At 36.9% G+C, this 17,043-nt stretch overlaps 1 protein-coding gene and 1 long non-coding RNA gene across 2 annotated transcripts in view; both read right to left on the bottom strand.

Moving 5' to 3' along the window:
• LOC109249552 (uncharacterized) overlaps positions 1 to 17,043 on the bottom strand; it is a 276,220-nt gene that overhangs the window by 69,018 nt on the left and 190,159 nt on the right. The gene's annotated exons all lie outside the window — the stretch shown is intronic.
• Positions 1 to 17,043, bottom strand: part of LOC128777722 (uncharacterized) — a 48,048-nt gene that overhangs the window by 10,538 nt on the left and 20,467 nt on the right. Inside the window, exon 3 of the long non-coding RNA XR_008423054.1 lies at positions 857 to 939. This is a non-coding gene — a long non-coding RNA (uncharacterized LOC128777722). The remainder of the gene's footprint in view (positions 1 to 856; positions 940 to 17,043) is intronic.

Genomic DNA, 17,043 nt, shown 5'->3' with positions numbered 1-17,043 from the left:
CTCTCCTCTCTCTCTCTCTCTCTCTTTCTCTTTCTCTCTCTTTCTCAAATAAACTTAAAAAAATAAATAAGGAAAAAGTAAAATAAAATTTTAAAAAAACAATAGCAGTTGTGAATGTTGTGGTATTCATCTAAACATTAAAAACTTAGCCATTCATTTGGTTAGATGGTGGTCCACTATTTAGAAATGAAAACTGACTTTAAAGTCAGTCTTGAGAGTAAGGCAGAAAGTTGATTCTATAGACCTATATCTATTTAGTCAGGAAAGTGGAAAATTAAGATGATGCAAGTAATTCATATGGGAAAAGGCAGGGTTGGAGGACAATCTCTTCATTTCCATTTCCTAGCCGGGGCCAAGTTGTCTGAATACTTAAAACCCAAAGTCACTTGCTGTATGCAGATATGGACTTTGAAAACGGCTGATTATCTAAAAACTGGATTCAGTGACGCTGGTAAAATTCATTTCATCAACATTAGAAAACCCAGGCTACGTAATTTATATAAATGCATCAAGACAGTTTCTGAACAGACTTCATGGCAGCCTTGATCTGGCCAAATAAAACGCAGTACAATCAGCACGTTTTCTAATCACCCTGCCAGAGCTGGAAAGAGTCTTGTAGACTGATTAACTAAAGTCTTCAACAGCTTAAAGAAGTCTGATTCGGATGTAATAAAAATTTATTGGCATTACTGATTTCACAAACGTCAGCTGCTTTAGCATGTCCCACACTTCAAACCCTGCTTTGAAGACCAAATTACTTTCTACCTGTAAATATATTTTAAGAAATCATAGTTAATAATCAGGGGCTGCTGTTTTCATGGTCTTTCCAAAGCCAACTCTACGGCTTTCATCTTACCTTCTTGTGTAATTCACGGTCTTCTTTTAAGAGATTGAGATCACAGTCCGTAGGGCAGGGACCAAATTTATTAGAAATGCTTCCTAGGGTTAAAAACAAAAGGTGGGAAAATGTATCACAGATTTTCACTTCAGAGGCCATGTAAGCTTATACTACTGTAATCTAAGAATGTATGTAAAGCCCGACAAATGGGGATAAATCCAAGAACTGTAAGGAGGCTCTAAGATGTTCTATCCTCCCAATTTTAATGCAGTCGATGTATGAACCTCAAGTAGAACTCTACCAGTGGCCACCCCACGGGGGATGCAATTTACAAGCAGCAGTCTGATCCGCTTTCCTACCCACATCCGGGTAGGATTCTCCATTATCAGCTAGTTTTTCTGGGATCGAGTTTTCAAAGACACTCCTCTGCACCTCATACCAGTGTTCTAATATAAAACCTTGAGGCTAAAAAGTTCTGTTCCCGTCTGTACCCAGGATTTGCCACCTGAGCTAACTTTCTCATATGATGCGTGACTTATCCTGGAGTTTCTCAACCTCAGCACTGTTGACATTTTGGATTGGATCATTCTTCGTTATGGGGGCTGCCCCGTGTTTTCTAAACTGTTTAGCAGCATTTCTGGCCTCTACCCCACTGGCTGCCGGCAGTACCTTCCACCCCTCCACCCCTCCCCCACTTGCTGCAACCAAAAATGTCTCCAGGCGTTGCCGAATGCCTCCTGGGGAGCAAGACATCACCAGTTGAGAACTACTGCTCCAGAACTATAATTCTTCGCAAACAAACCAAAGTAACAACAACGACAACAATAAAACTCTCTGCAATGTGCCTCGTTCATCTTGTTTCTTCTGCAGTGTTTAACACAGGATCTGAAAGAGTGTGAGTTGGAGACTATTTCTTAAATTACCGATCATTCCCATAAGGTTGACCCAACAACTTTTTTTGAGTATGCACGCATCATACACCATAAGCAGCCAAAGGATTACTGCTTGTCCTCCTCTCCCATTCCAGGGACTAAATATTTTCATCCTGGCCTTTGGAATTGCCCTTGTGGACATTTTTTTAAGGAGATTTCCATAGTGCAAATATTTTTGGACATCATCTCCGTGTCTGCATGCTTTAAAAAAAACTTTCTTCTCCCTAAAGATGACCCAGCCGGCCTCTTCTCCCCAGTCAAGGTCTTTGTGGCTCATGCATTTTTGAGCAGCAAGTTTTTATTGTATTTTCTGATTCTGCTCCCAGTACACAATGCTAAACTGAAGGCAGATACCAAAAAATATCTTTCTTCAGGGAGAGTCAAATGGTTAAGGGCCCCTTGTGTCAGAAGCCTGGCACTTTAGTCTATTGAGATGAGGGTCATGTAAACCTTTAAAAGAGCTTCCTTATTTTGTATCTAAACAGAATTCATTGATAGTGTGGTTGGTGTGGTCAAAATCGAGATAAGAAAGACAGAAAGCAAGGAAATGGTTTCACACTTTAAATATATTGTTATTTTATTTTTTAATTATATTTTTTATTTGAGGGGGGAAGGGCAGAGGGGGAGAGAGAAAGAGAGAGAGAGAGAGAGAGAGAGAGTCTTAAGCAGGCTCCAAGCTCAGTGTGGAGCCCGATACCAGGCTCAATCCCACCACATTGAGATCATGATATGAGGTGCCACTGAGGATCAGACCCTCAAATGACTGAGCCAGCCACCTGTCCCAAATACATCATTACTTTCAAAGGCTTATAATCTAAATTCTCAGTGCACAGTTGGTGGGTGGAATATAAAAATATGAAATAATAGAATAAACTTTTAACATTTTTGAAGAGCTTCATATATATTATGATGTTTACCACAGACACACCACACACACACACACACACACACACACACACTCACTCACACAAAAGTGTTACAGACTTGGAAACTGAGACTCAGATCAAAGAACTTGCACAAATCAGACAGCTAGCCAGTAAAAAGTCTGAAATCTAGGTCCAATTCTATTTGTTCTCAAAGCCCACGCATTTACCCCTTGTTTCACACCTTGTGGGAGAACCGTACCCCATTTTCTACCTCTACACTTTTTTAAACATTGAACAATACATGCATTTTTTATTGCTGCTGGAACACATTTCCACAACTTCACGACTTACTATTCATATATTCGCTTACATCTTTTGCAGGTCAGAAATCCGAGCATAGCCCAGCTGGTTCTGCTTCTTCAAATCTTACCAGGTCAAAATCAATGTTATCAGGCAGGGCTGCAGTTCTCATCTGGGTCTTGGGATCCTGTTGTGAGCTTGCTGGTTGCTGGTAGAGTTTTTTTTTTCCTTCTCACGCATTCCTCGCCGTTTCCTCTGAGCCAACAACCGCAGGATGCATCCTGATGCTTTGAATGTCTCCAGCTTCTCCTTCGGCTTCCTCTTCTGCTTACCCACCTGAGAAAGTTCTGTCCTTTAAAGGTTCGTGTAATTAGATTCGGTTCACCCAGGTCGTCTCCCTCCTGATGATCAGCTTCTGGGGATGAGTCCTTGGACATTTTTGGGAAACCATCTTAAAAATTCTGCCAACCAGGAACAATTTCTGATGTAACGGAATTTGTATTGCTGTATGTTAAAATGTAGTAATACTGTGTGTGTCCAGGTGATAAAGTCCCTACCAAAGAGACAGTCTTCTAAAAGTCTTAATTAAACAATTCCTTTGTTTTTATGTAAAATGTTTTTTGCTCTATAACCTACCTTCCTATTTGTAAAGACGTATATAGTAAATACGTATACATTAATAATCATCAATGTACACTTCATGTAATTGTACACCTTATGTAACAAATGTTATACATTTTATAAATATGTACATAATATAATTTTTATAAGATTATGATCATCGTGTATATACCATTCTCGTCCTTTTTTATACTTACATTGTTTCTTGTTATTAAATATTCTTTCAAGCCTGATTTTTAATCGCTCTGCAGCAGTATATCATTTTTTTTTTTCACTTAAGCCAACCACCCCTTGGTTGTATATTCACATCATATTGAACACATTTCACAAAAAAATCTTTACACTTCTCTGTGCTTATTTTCACAGGTGAGTCTCTAAGATCAGGAATACTAAATCAAACACAGGATTCACAGTAAGAACTATCAATATTCTAACTGCAGCCAGCAATGGATGAGAGTGTCCAATTTACTCACATGCTTGTCAAAACGAACTCCCACCATATTTTCCAGTTTTGCCTACTTGGTAGACAAAATAATAACATTTCGTTGTTATTTTATTTTATTTTTTATAGTTTTTTTAATATTTTTTTTAAATTTTTTTTTCCAACGTTTTTTATTTTATATTTGGGACAGAGAGAGACAGAGCATGAACGGGGGAGGGGCAGAGAGAGAGGGAGACACAGAATCGGAAACAGGCTCCAGGCTCCGAGCCATCAGCCCAGAGCCTGACGCGGGGCTCGAACTCACGGACCGCGAGATCGTGACCTGGCTGAAGTCGGACGCTTAACCGACTGCGCCACCCAGGCGCCCCAATATTTATTTATTTTTGAGAGAAATAGACACAGAGCACAAGCAGGGGAGGGGGCAGAGAAAGAGGGAGACACAGAATCGGAAGCAGGCTCCAGGCTCTGAGCTGTCAGCACAGAGCCCCACGCGGGGATGGAACTCACAAACCGTGAGATCATGACCTGAGCCAAAGTCGGATGCTTAACCGACAGAGCCACCCAGGCACCCCTCATTGTTATTTTAATTTGCAATTTCTAATTCTAAAAAAAAAATGTGAATTATTTTATGCTTGTTGAGCATGTATGTCTTTTGTGTTGTAACGTACTCTTCCTTCATTTTTTTTCAGCTGGAGTATTTAACATTTTCTTTAGAATTTTTATCTTTCCATATCATATTTATCTTTGCCTGGCACACTGGTTCAAAGATTTTTTTCTGTTCGTAGTTTGCCTGCTAATTTCTTTGACAGGTGTGTGTGTGTGTGTGTGTGTGTGTGTGCACGTATGAGGTGGTTTTCAATCTTTTATAATCATGAGTATCAATGTTTTGCTTTATTGCTTCTCTTTTTGCTTATAAGCTTACAAATTTTTTCCACACTATATAGTCAAATGAAGTGCATAGAAACAAACTGTAAGTAAATAAGGAACTCGTGAGGTTCTGGCATGATTGTCTTTCATACTCCCCCACTGCCATTCGGGTAAACAATGGTGACACTAGGGAGTCCTCCTTCCACCCCAGGGTTAGACATACAAACAAAACCAAAAATCATTTCTCTCAAAGGACTCCTTCCCTTTGTTTCCTATTTCCTTTCACCACTTCGCTAAGCCACCCAGACTCAAAATCTCCTCCATGACTTTTCCTTCCCTACTGTGACTCACAGCTAATCATTTGCCACTGTCTTCTACCTTGTTAAGAAGATTTTATAGCCATTCCTTCCTCTTTTCAGCCATATGTTTCATCACTTTCCCAAATGCAAATGTATAAGCAAATCGATAGACGGACAGATACACAGAGAAGTGGTGAGTTTTAACTGAACCAGAATCATGCCATATACTTTTGTCCACAAGTGTTTTTTTTTTTTCATATAATAAGAAATCATGGTCATCTCTATGAGTCATAAAATACACGTCTAACAGTATGTTACTTAAAATGAATTTTTCCCGGGGTGCCTGGGTGGCTCAGTCAGTTAAGTGTCTGACTTCAGCTCAGGTCATGATCTCACAGTTTGTGACTTCAAGGCCCCCGTCGGGCTCTGTGCTGACAGCTCGGAGCCTGGAGCCTGCTTCCGATTCTGTGTCTTCCTATCTCTCAGTCTCTCTCTCTCTCTCTCTCTCTCTCTCTGCCCCCTGCCCTGCTCACACTCTGTCTCTGTCTCTCGAAAAGTGAATAAACGTTAAAAAAATTTTTAAATGAAATTTTCCCCTTGATCCTCTTTTATATCTTCCATCCACAGTCCCCTAACACCTTTCCATCCCACCCGCTCCACATAACATGTTTTATCCTCTCTGTGCTCATTTAACCAGATCTATACATGCACACACATATGTGAAGACAGGGACAACACATTGATAGAGGTGATATTCATCGTTACACAAAAAGCATTTTATATATTGTATATACCTGCCTATACCCTTTCTCAACAGTATCTGATGGAATTCTCTTCAATTATTAGAGCTCTAATTTATTATATTCGATGGCTGCATAATATATTAACACTGCAGATGTCACTTGACTTATTTAACCATTCCCTACTGATGACATTCATTTTTCTTCATTTTGATATTTTATTTATTTATTTATTTATTTATTTATTTATTTATTTATTTAAGAGAGAGAGAGTGTGTGTGTGAATGGGGGAGGGGCAGAAAGAGAGAGAGAATTGAAAGCAGGCTCCACACTCAATGTAGAGCCTGAAGCAGGACTCAGTCCCATGACCCTAAGATCATGACCTGAGCCGAAATCAAGAGTTGGACGCTCAGCTGTCTGAGCCACCCAGGTGCCTTTATTTTTATATTCTTACCAAAAAGAATGTGACAGTAAAATCCATTACTAGTGCTTTTATTCCTGTGGATGGGTTTCTAAGGTGAGATTGCTGGGTCAATGAGTGCTCATATTTTAAATGCTAATAGATGTTGTCAGATTGCTTTCCAAGAGCCTGCATATGTATTTACATATGTAAATATATAAGCATATATATATATGTATATATATACATATATGTATATATTTCCATAGCAATTTATAAGAAAATCTATTTTTCTAAATCCTTGCCACCAGTAGATCACCTCTGAATTATTAATTCATAACATTATTCTATGATGATAAGAGACAGTGGCCTCTATTATTGTATTTCACATATGTCTGTCATAGATACAAAACCTAACAAGATTAGGTTACATTTTATTCTCAGCTGTTGTGTTATTTGATGCATATAAATTGTGTCATATTATATCTTTTTCATAAATGATACCTTTTATCATTATAAAATGTTCTTTTACTGTTTAGACCTGTTTAAACCTCAAATGTCAACTTTCCTGATATGGACATTGTTTCCTGGGACAGCTTTATTTTTGTTTGAATTTTCTGGTATCAGTTCATCATAGGTGTTCAACATTTCTTTAACTATGTTATGCTTGTTTACTGTAAGTACTGTATAGTTGGGGCTTTCTTTCTAATTCACTTAGACAGGATCTTTTAATGGGGAAATTATCACATTATTAAAATATTATATGTTTTATTTTATTTCTTTTTTATTCATTTTACTTTTCTACTCCCTCCTTTCCTTTTCTTTGTGTTGCTGATTAGCATAGGATGATATTCGTTTATCTTGGTATTTCCTTCCTTACTGTATGTGCTACCCTATTCAATTATGATTACTTTCTCCAGAGTGTAGGCATAGGCAAAAAGTCCAAAGTTAGAAGTGCACCACACAGTGTCTGGTCTAATAAGGGAGCGATAAAAAAAAAAGTGCAAAGTGAGCGACTCCTGGCAAAGGGAAAGATATGGAAGTGTATGTCGAAAGAAAGCATAAAAGTGTCCCATGAGAGAATAGGATATGTTTTAAAAACCTAACAGTTTCTGCCATTTGACAACACCAAAGAAATAAGCCCTTCTCTGCCTTCAGCTCTGTCCTGTTCCTGGTTACATCACAAAGGACTCAATAACCACAATTCACAAGATGGAGAGAAGGGGTAGAAGCATAATACTCAAAACTAGAAAAGGATATACCCAAGTTCTGCCTGCACTTCTCAATATTTAGGGCCAGTCTGAAGTAAACTGTAGGCTGGGTGAAGCCTTTAAAAGATGTTGAAAACATTTTTTTGTTACTAGCCCAACTAGGCATATGAACCAGTGATTTCAGACTGGAGGCAGGAGTGGTAATAAGATCAAAGGAGGAATATTGGATCACCACAGACTCTCTTCATACAGGTACCCACCTCATACGCTAACTCCACCTGCTACGTTTGTGGTAGAAGGCGAGGACCCCCTTATTCCTGCACCTGTTAACACTTGAATCAGATGATGATGTTACTGGCAACTTTGCGACCACACACTCTGTATTTTCCCTGGCTAAATCCACAATCGCTGAATCCAGTCTTGTTATTTTTAAAATCAAAGTGCCGGGTGATAATTTATATCCAATAAAATATACATATTCAATTGACAAACATATGCACCCATTTATTCCCACCACAAGTAAAATATAATGCATTTAGCATCACCTCCCCAAATCCCCCCATGTCCTTTGCAGTCAATCCTTCCATCGCCAACACACACGCACACACACACACACACACACACACACACTCACACTCACTCGCTCACTCCTGGCGACCACTTATCTGATTTCTACCATTATAGATTAGAATTATGTTTAATATTCATACATATGGAATGATACAGTATCTACTCTTTTGTCTCAGACTTCTTTTACCCAGAACAATATTTTGATACTCATCACTTTTTTATTATGAGTAACCATCCTTCTTATGATTGTACTGCAATTTATTTATTAATTCATCTATTAATAGATATTTGGATGTTACAAAGTTTTGACTGTTGTGACCAGGTTTCTATGAACATTCATGCTGAAATCTCTTTGTGGACATCTTTTCATTTTTATTTGGTAATAGCAGTGGAATCACTGGGTCTTTTGTAGGTGTTTATTTCCTTTAACAAAAAACTGTCAGTTTTCCAAAGTGGTTGTACCACACCAGCAAAGTATGCAAGTTTCCTCCAAGTCACCATTAACGCTTGGTAGTTTCTTTTTTATATATTTTAGCATATTAGTAATCGTGAAGTGGTAACACATGGTTTTAACTTGCATTTCCTGATGACTAAAGATTCTTAGGTGATATAAACTAACTGGATATTTCATCTATTCTTTTCTGAAACTTCTAAGTATAATTTTTTAAAAGTACGTTATTTTCTTCTTATTAGTGAATGTAAAAGTTCTATATATCGTCTGGGTACAAACCATTTTTTAGATACATGTACTGTAATTGGTTTCCCTCATTTTGTAACTTGCCTTTTTAGTTTTCCCAATGGCAACTTGCTTAGAAAAAGTGTAATTTTGTTGAAATCCAATGGATCATTTATTTTTCTTTTAAAGTAAGTCATTTCTGTCTCCTGTCTAAGAAAACGGCCAAGATTATGAAGATTTCTCCTATGTTTTCTTCTAAAAGTTTTGTTGCCCTGGCTATGACTTCTAGGATATAAAGTGATGAGACTAGACATCCTTGCCTCGTTCCTGATTTATAAAAGGAAACATTGAACATTTCTCCATTAAGCCAGAGAAATGTATGCTGTACTATTCAAGTCTTTAAACTATATTAGGATCTAATTTATTACCCAATATATGATCTATCGTGCCTTCTGTTTCCTCAAAAAGAAGGTGTATTTTGCTGTTTTTAGGTAAAGTGTTTTGTAAAATCAATTGAATCAGGCTGGTTGGTAGTGTCATTCAGATCTTGTATATCCTTCCTGATTTCTTTTTCATCTCTTTGCATTTCTCTGATGATGAGTGATATTGAGCATCTTTGCATCTTACCTGCTGGTCATCCATATATCTTCCTTGGAAAATGTCTATTCAGATCCTCTGCCCATTTCTTAATCAGCTTCCATGATTTTTTTTGTTATCGACTTGTATAAGTTATTTATATATTTTGGATATATTCCTCTATCAAATATATGATTTGCAAATACGTTCTCGCATTTGGTAGATTATCTTCATTTCATTTCATTGGTGGTTACCGTTGTTGTGTAGAAGCTTTTAGTTCAATGTAATCCCACTTGTTTGTTTCTGTTTTGTTTACTTGTTTTGCTCATTTCCTTTGCTTTTGGTACCAAATCCAAAAACAGTCATCAAGACTAACATCAAACAATTCACCTCCTGTATATTCTTTGAGAAATTTTATGGTTTCAGGATGTTCCAAGGCTGTTTCATCTCTGTCATTCGGCACACATTTAGGATTGTTATATCTCCCTGGTAAATTGTCCCTTTTATATGCATCTCCGTCTACTCTTAGATTTCTCATATGAGATATTAATGGGGCCACATCAGCTTTCTCTTGTGTAGCATTTCCATGGTTTCTGTTTTTCTGTCCTTTCGTCTTCAAGTTAAACCTCTTTTTAAAATTTTTTTAATGTTTATTTATTTTTGAAGGAGAGAGAGAGAGAGACAAAACACGTGCAGAGAAGGGGCAAAGAGAGAGGGAGACACAGAATCCGAAGCAGGCTCCAGGCTCTGAGCTGGCAGCACAGAGCCTGATGTGGGGCTCAAACCAAAGTCGGACACTTAACCAACTGAGCCACCCAGGCCGCCCCAAGTTAAACTTTTGTCTTCAGATTTACAGGGCATGTCTCATAGACTGCATATAGTGGAGTCTTGCCTTTTCATTTAGATCGACAGTCCCAGCTTTTTAATTTAATTATTTAGTCGACATTTTATGCCATTATTCATATGGTTGAGTTTGTCTACCGTCTTGCTGTTGTGTTTTTGCTTCTTTTCTCTTCACGTTGAACTTCTCCTGCCTTCTTCTTGGTATCTTACATGTGTTTTTAGTATTATATCTTATTTTCTCTATTGTTTCTACACTTTCCTCTATTACTTTCTATTGTTTCTACATCTTTGAGGCTGTTCTACTATTCAACCCAAGACTAATAGCATGGATTTGAATTTTTAAATTCAAATTTTTAAATCCACGTCTGGTTATCATCAATGTATAATTTCACACTTCACACCTGACAGTTCACACTGTCTGCCTCGTGCTTCTCATTTCACAAATGTAATAAGCTCACAATTTGATTCTATTTCCTACCCCCCACCCATGATAACAATCATGTCTTTTAACAGGACATGGTTTACAACTCCACCACAGAATGCCATTTTATTTTTTTAAATAGTAAGTTACATTTTAAGAAAAGTATCAGAAAAATTAGTCTTTAGTATTTACCTCTATATGTGCCATTTTGGTTCTTCTCCATTCTCCTGTGTCAATCATCTTGTAGCATTTTCCCTCCAGCCTGAAGAACATTCTCTAGTTCTGATGGTTTGTTTGTAGTGCTGGTCTGCTGTAGAAATATTTGTTCAGCTTTCCTTCATCTGAAAATGTCCTCATACCAGCCTCAATTTTTGAAGGATGTTTTTTGCCAGATACGAATTCTGGAATGACATTTCCTCAGCACTTCGAATATGTCATTACATTGATTTCTGGTCTCCACCGTTTCTAATGATAATGTTAGCCATTTTTCATACCATTATTCACTTCCATATAAAGGCTTTTTTCTCCTTCTGTCTCTTTTCAGAATTTTCACTTTAACTTTGGTGTTCTACAGTTTGACTCTGATACTACTTTTTAAAGATTTTATTTGTTTTATTTTTTTAATGTTTATTTTTGAGAGAGAGAGAGAGACAGAACTCAAAATGGGATCCAGGTTCCACACTGTCAGCATACACCCCAACACAGGGCTTGAACTCACAAACTGTGAGATCGTTACCTGAGCCAAAGTCGGACACTTAACCTACTGAGCCACCCAGATGCCCCTAAAATTTTATTTGTTTAAGTAAACTTTACACCCAACATGGGGCTCAAACTTATGACCCTGAGATTAAGAGTTGCAGGCTCCACTGACTGAGCCAGCCAGGCGTCCCAGCTACAATATTCCTAATACAGGTGTCCCTTTTATACATTCTTTTGGGGTTCACTGCTGATATTCAACTTATAATTCAATATATTCCATCAAATTTGGGAAATTTCCAGTCATTACTCTTTTAATACATATTTCTTCCATTTTATGACCCTCCTTTCCTTCTAAGATTTGCATTACATGTATGTAAAACTATATGATATTTCCCCATGGGTCTCTTGAGTCTTTCTTCATTTCTGTCTTGGCTTTTTCTTTTCTGTACTTCAGATTGGTTAATTCATTTTAATTCTTGGACTTTAAGTTCCATAACTTCCATTTGGTTTGTTGATTATAGTTTCCAGATCTCTGCTGGGATGATCTAACCATTCATTTAGACCCTATTTTCCTTTACTTGTCAGAAATTAATTTCCTTAAATTCATGAACATACTTACAATGAAATGTTTTAATGGCTTTTCCTGCTAAGTTTAATATTTGAATCATCTTGGAGTTATTTTATTCACTATTTTCTTTTGTCTAAGATTTATATTCCCTTGATCTTTGCATACATCATAATTGCAGATCATATAATGTACTCCAGAGAAGACTCTGGATTCTGTTATCTGCCTTGAGAAAGTGGTGATTTTTTTTTTTTTAGTTAACAGTTCGATTACTGGCAAATCCCATTAAACTTCCATAGGCTTGAATGTACATTTAGTTACAACCTATCTGTGAAAAACCAAGGGTTTTCAAGCCACATGAACTTATCAGAACTCAACCTCAAAACCATAAATCCTCTGATGATCTTGCTGAAGCATGGTGGCAGGTTTTCCTCAGGGCAGACTCAGAGTATGCCACTTAGAGCATATGATTTTTTTTAATATATATAGGACTTTAAAAATTCAAGTATAGTTGGCACACAATGCTCCATTAGTTTCAGGTGTACAACATAGCGATTCAACTTCTCTCTATGTTGTATTACAGTCACACCAAGTGTAGCTACCATCTGTCACCATGTTAGGGTATTACAATATCACTGACAATATTTTCTATGCTGTACCTCTTATTCCCATGACCTATTCATTCCTTAACTGGAAGCCTGTATCTCCCACTCCCTTTCACCCATTTTATCCATCCCCCTATCTCCCTTCCCTCTGGGAATCACCAGTTCTCTATATTTATAGGTCAGATTCTGCTGTTTGTTAGTTCATTTGTTTTGTTTTTTAGATTCCACATAATGCACGAAATCATACGGTATTTGTCCTTCTCAGTCTGACCAGTTTCACTTAGCATAATACCCTCTCGATCCATCCATTTTGTCACAAATAGCAAGATCTCATCCTTTTTTATGGCTGTGTGTGTGTGTGTGTGTGTGTATCCATTCATCTGTCAATGGACACTTGGGTTGCTTTCATATCTTGGCTATTGTAAATAATGCTGCAAAACATAGGAGTTTATATGTATTTTAGAAATAGAGTTTTCATTTCCTTTGGGTAAATACCCAGTACTAGAATTTTTGGATCGTATGATATTCCTATTTTTCATTTTTAAAGGAACCTCCATACTGTTTTCCACAGTAGTTGTACCAATTTGAATTCCTACCAACTATGCATGTGGGTTTCTTTTTCTCCACATCCCTGTCAACATTTGTTGTTTATTGACTTCTTCACTTTAGCCACCCTAACTGGTGTAAGGTGATGCTTGATTTGTGGCTTTGATTTGCCTTTCTCTGATAATTGGTGATATTCAACATCTCTTCATGTGTCTGTTATCCATCTGTATGTCTGCCCTGGAAAAATGTCTATTCAGTTCTTCTGTCCATTTTTTAACGGGATTGTTTGTGGTTCTGGTGTTGAGTTGTATGAGTTCTTTATATATTTTAGGCATTTACTCCTTATCAGATAATATCATTTGCAAATATCTTTTCCCATTCAGTAATTTATCTTTTTTGTTGTTGATGGTTTCCTTTGCTGTGCAAGATTTTTTTTTCTTTTTTTGATGTAGTTCTAATAGTTTATTATTCATATTTTTCCTTTGCCTGAGGAGACATATTTAGAGAACTGTTAGCTATGGCTGATGTCAGAAAAAATTACTGCCTGTGTTCTCTTCTAGGATTTTTATGGTTTCAGGTCTCACATTTAGGTCTTTAATCCATTTCGAGTTTATTTTTGTATATGGTGTAAGAAAGTGGTCCAGTTTCATTACTTTACATGTAGCTGTCCAGTTTTCCCAGTGCCATTTATTGAAAAGAATCTTTTCCCCATTGCATATTCTTATCTCCTTTGTCATAGATTAATTGACCTTTTAAATGTGGGTTTATATCTAGGGTACCTACCCTGTTCCATTAATCTATGTTTCTATTTTTTCTTTATACCATACTGTTTTGATGACTACAGTTTTGTAGTCTATCTTGCTGGCATTGTGATACCTCCAGTTTTGTTCTTCTTAGGATTGTTTCAGCTATTCGGGGTCTTCTGTGGTTCCATACAAATTTTAGTATCATTTGTTCTAGTTTTGTGAAAAATGCCTTTGGTATTTTAATAATGATTGCATTGAATTGTAGATTGGGGTAATATGAACATTTTGACAGCACGAATTCATCCAATCCATGAGCATGGAACACGTTTTCATTTGTCTGGGTCATCTTCAATCTCTTTCATCAGTGTTGGATAGTGTTCCGAGTACAGGTCTTTCACCTCTCTGGTTAAGTTTATTCCTAGGTATTTTACCCGTGTGTGTGTGTGTGTGTGTGTGTGTGTGTGTGTGTGTGCAATTGTAAATGTTCTTCTTTCCCACTGTATAGACTTTGGGCATCTCCATTTGCTGTCAAATCAATAATGAGGTATTAACATGCCTCTCCTGGTTTGAATTCCATCTCTGTTCCAGCTCTAGTATCTCTATTCCATTTTCAGGCTCACCTAGCAAAGCCCTAGTTAGTCTCCCTGAAACAAGGATTCATGGTGGATTTCCTATACTGAATTCTTATCTCCCTGTTCTGCGTTCTACTTTGCAGACCCCAGCCGCTTCCGCTGTCCTGCAGGCCAAGCTCTGTCTCCTCAGCTCAGGGAGACTCTGCTGGGATTCTACCTCCCTGCTGTACTGTCAGGACACTGAGCCCAGGTAGAAATCCAGAGTTTGCCTTAAAATGTTCTCTTCTCTCAAGGATCAGGAAGTCTGGTGCTTCCTGATGGCCAATGCCCAGAACAGCTGTTTCATACATTCTCTCCAGTTTAATAATTGATTCTAACAGAAGAGCTAGTCTGATACCAACTACTCTGTCAGAGCCAAAATTGGAAGTTTCAATATTGTTTAAGTTTTTAATTAAAAAGTATAATTGGATATATTTATTGTCATGGGCAAGCTAGCACCCACGCTTATGTTTTCGTAATACAAATACAGGTTAATTATTTAAAAAGTTCACTTTATTTTATGGAACTACTACTCAACTTAATTATCAGATCCTCTTACATTGAGAAAAAAGACAAAATATTTACAAGTAATAGTAACCCGCTGATGCCTTTGGAATGTGTCAGCTGGGATCACCTAGAAAAAAATAAATGGAACAGGCATATTTTTTAATAATGTATGAGGTGCACAAAGGGAAAAAAAAACACTTGTCAAAACTGTATGTTACAGTACCCTATCTATATATAAATGCATATGTTTATAAAAGTGTGTTTTCCCTGTTGCACTAATCTTTTTTACTTGGCATATTTTTAATGGTTTTTCCAAATGACCTTTGTAAAATTAATCAAGGATCTGACACTATCCTTTGGAGAAATACAAAGAAAGAATGCTGCTTATAATAACTTTTGTATGACAAACAGCCAGAAAATGACAAAACAGAGAAAACATTAATACTAAAAAAATTAAAGCTTGAAAGTGGAACTAACTGAAAAATGTTGCCTTTTTGTCAGTAATATTTTTGTGTGTCTCTGAAATTCCAATCCCTTTTATTTTCTAGACCATTGTCTTAATTACTTGAGATCAGATAGATTTCTCAAAACAATTTACTAAGTAAAATACACCCCAATTTTTCAAGAGCTCTAACAGCGAGAAGCATCTCAAATTAAACATTAATAAAATGTACAGGAAATATGGGTAAAAAAATATAAATGCAAAGAAACTAGAAAGATGTCTGCAATTAGACCGGATGGAAATCTAAAAAGAAATTAAATTTAGTTATGATACATTTTCTATTTTTTTCTTTGAGAAAATTACTACTGAAGTGAGGAATATTTTCCCCCTGTAATTTAAATGGTAAGCTGCCAGATGTGTGTCTCATGCTTGAAGAGTCGAAGCTTTGCATTATTTAGCATATTAAGAATCACAGAATTTTTAAAAGGGCTCCTTTATTGCCTCGAGGTTCTAATTAAGTAAACCTTAGCCTGGTACATTTAAAACTTGCAATACAAGAGATTTTTGCTTTTTTTCCCCCCATAGTCAAGTCACATCTATGTAATAAGTATAGAAAATCTTTAAGATGATATAATTTTTCTTTGGCTTGAAGAATTAAAGCTATCTATTATTTTAAGAAGTTTTTAATAGAGGCCAGCAATCTAGAAGACAACTAAGGATTCGAAATACTTTTTAATCATTGCAAGTTGCTTTCCTTATTTATACCAAAGCATATGTGTTTCATAAAGGCAGTTCTATAACTATCAATCTCCCCCTCTCTCTCCTTTCCTTCTTCTGTCTCTGTTGTGGCCTCAATCATTCTCTTGTTAGACAAAGGCGATTCTAAGAAGCAACAAGATCATAGGTTTTGGACTGATATCATGTTTTTATGTGTTTCTGTACGTGTGTCTGTCTGTGTTCAATATCTGATCACACGGCATTAATTAGTTGTCTTTCAGCAGTTTGTAGAAAGAGTCCCAGAAGCTTACGTGAAAACCATAATCAGGTGAAAGTTCTGTAGGCACACGACATTCATAAATCATACCCTTAAATACAGTTATTTTTGCCATTTTAGAAAATGTCAAAGGTGTCAACTCTGTCCAAATATACCGCTTAACAGTGACTATTTTAGTAAATGGACTTGAAATGCATTCAGAGAACTGACAGTTAAAAGCACATAATCTAGTTCATAGTACCAATGAACAGTCTAAAGGCCAAAATAAGCACCAAAGTATGAATTCTCGATGACGTGTTGCAGTGACCCTGGCTGCAGCCATAGACCATGGCCTTAGCATTGTGTTTCTACATTAGAAATTGATGCCCCCAATTTTTGAAACGTGATTTTTTAATATCTAGGTTCCAGTTAGGAAACAGAAATGTTTCAACCACTTTTAGAGTGATAGTCCAATATCTATTGGAGGATACAATGAACAAACCAGAAATTACATAAATTCAGGGAATGAGTTGACAACGTTCTCTGCCAGCAGCATGGTTTAAACCTAGAAGCAGTGACTTCTTGGATGCCGCAGACATGAATAAACAAATGTTTGTCATCATGTCAAGACACAAGAAATTCTCTTATCTTTTCTTCACAGGAAGAACTAACGGACACATGGATCTTTAAATCTGAGCGCTGACAAAGGGCAAGTATCAAAAAATTGGAGCTTGGGTTTGGCCGGGA

The sequence above is a fragment of the Panthera pardus genome, unplaced genomic scaffold, assembly GCF_024362965.1.
Source record: "Panthera pardus isolate Hobbes unplaced genomic scaffold, ASM2436296v1 HiC_scaffold_17, whole genome shotgun sequence".
Lineage (NCBI taxonomy): Eukaryota > Metazoa > Chordata > Mammalia > Carnivora > Felidae > Panthera > Panthera pardus.
The sequence above is the reverse complement of the archived record's forward strand: the minus strand, read 5'-3'. Positions and strand labels throughout refer to the sequence as shown.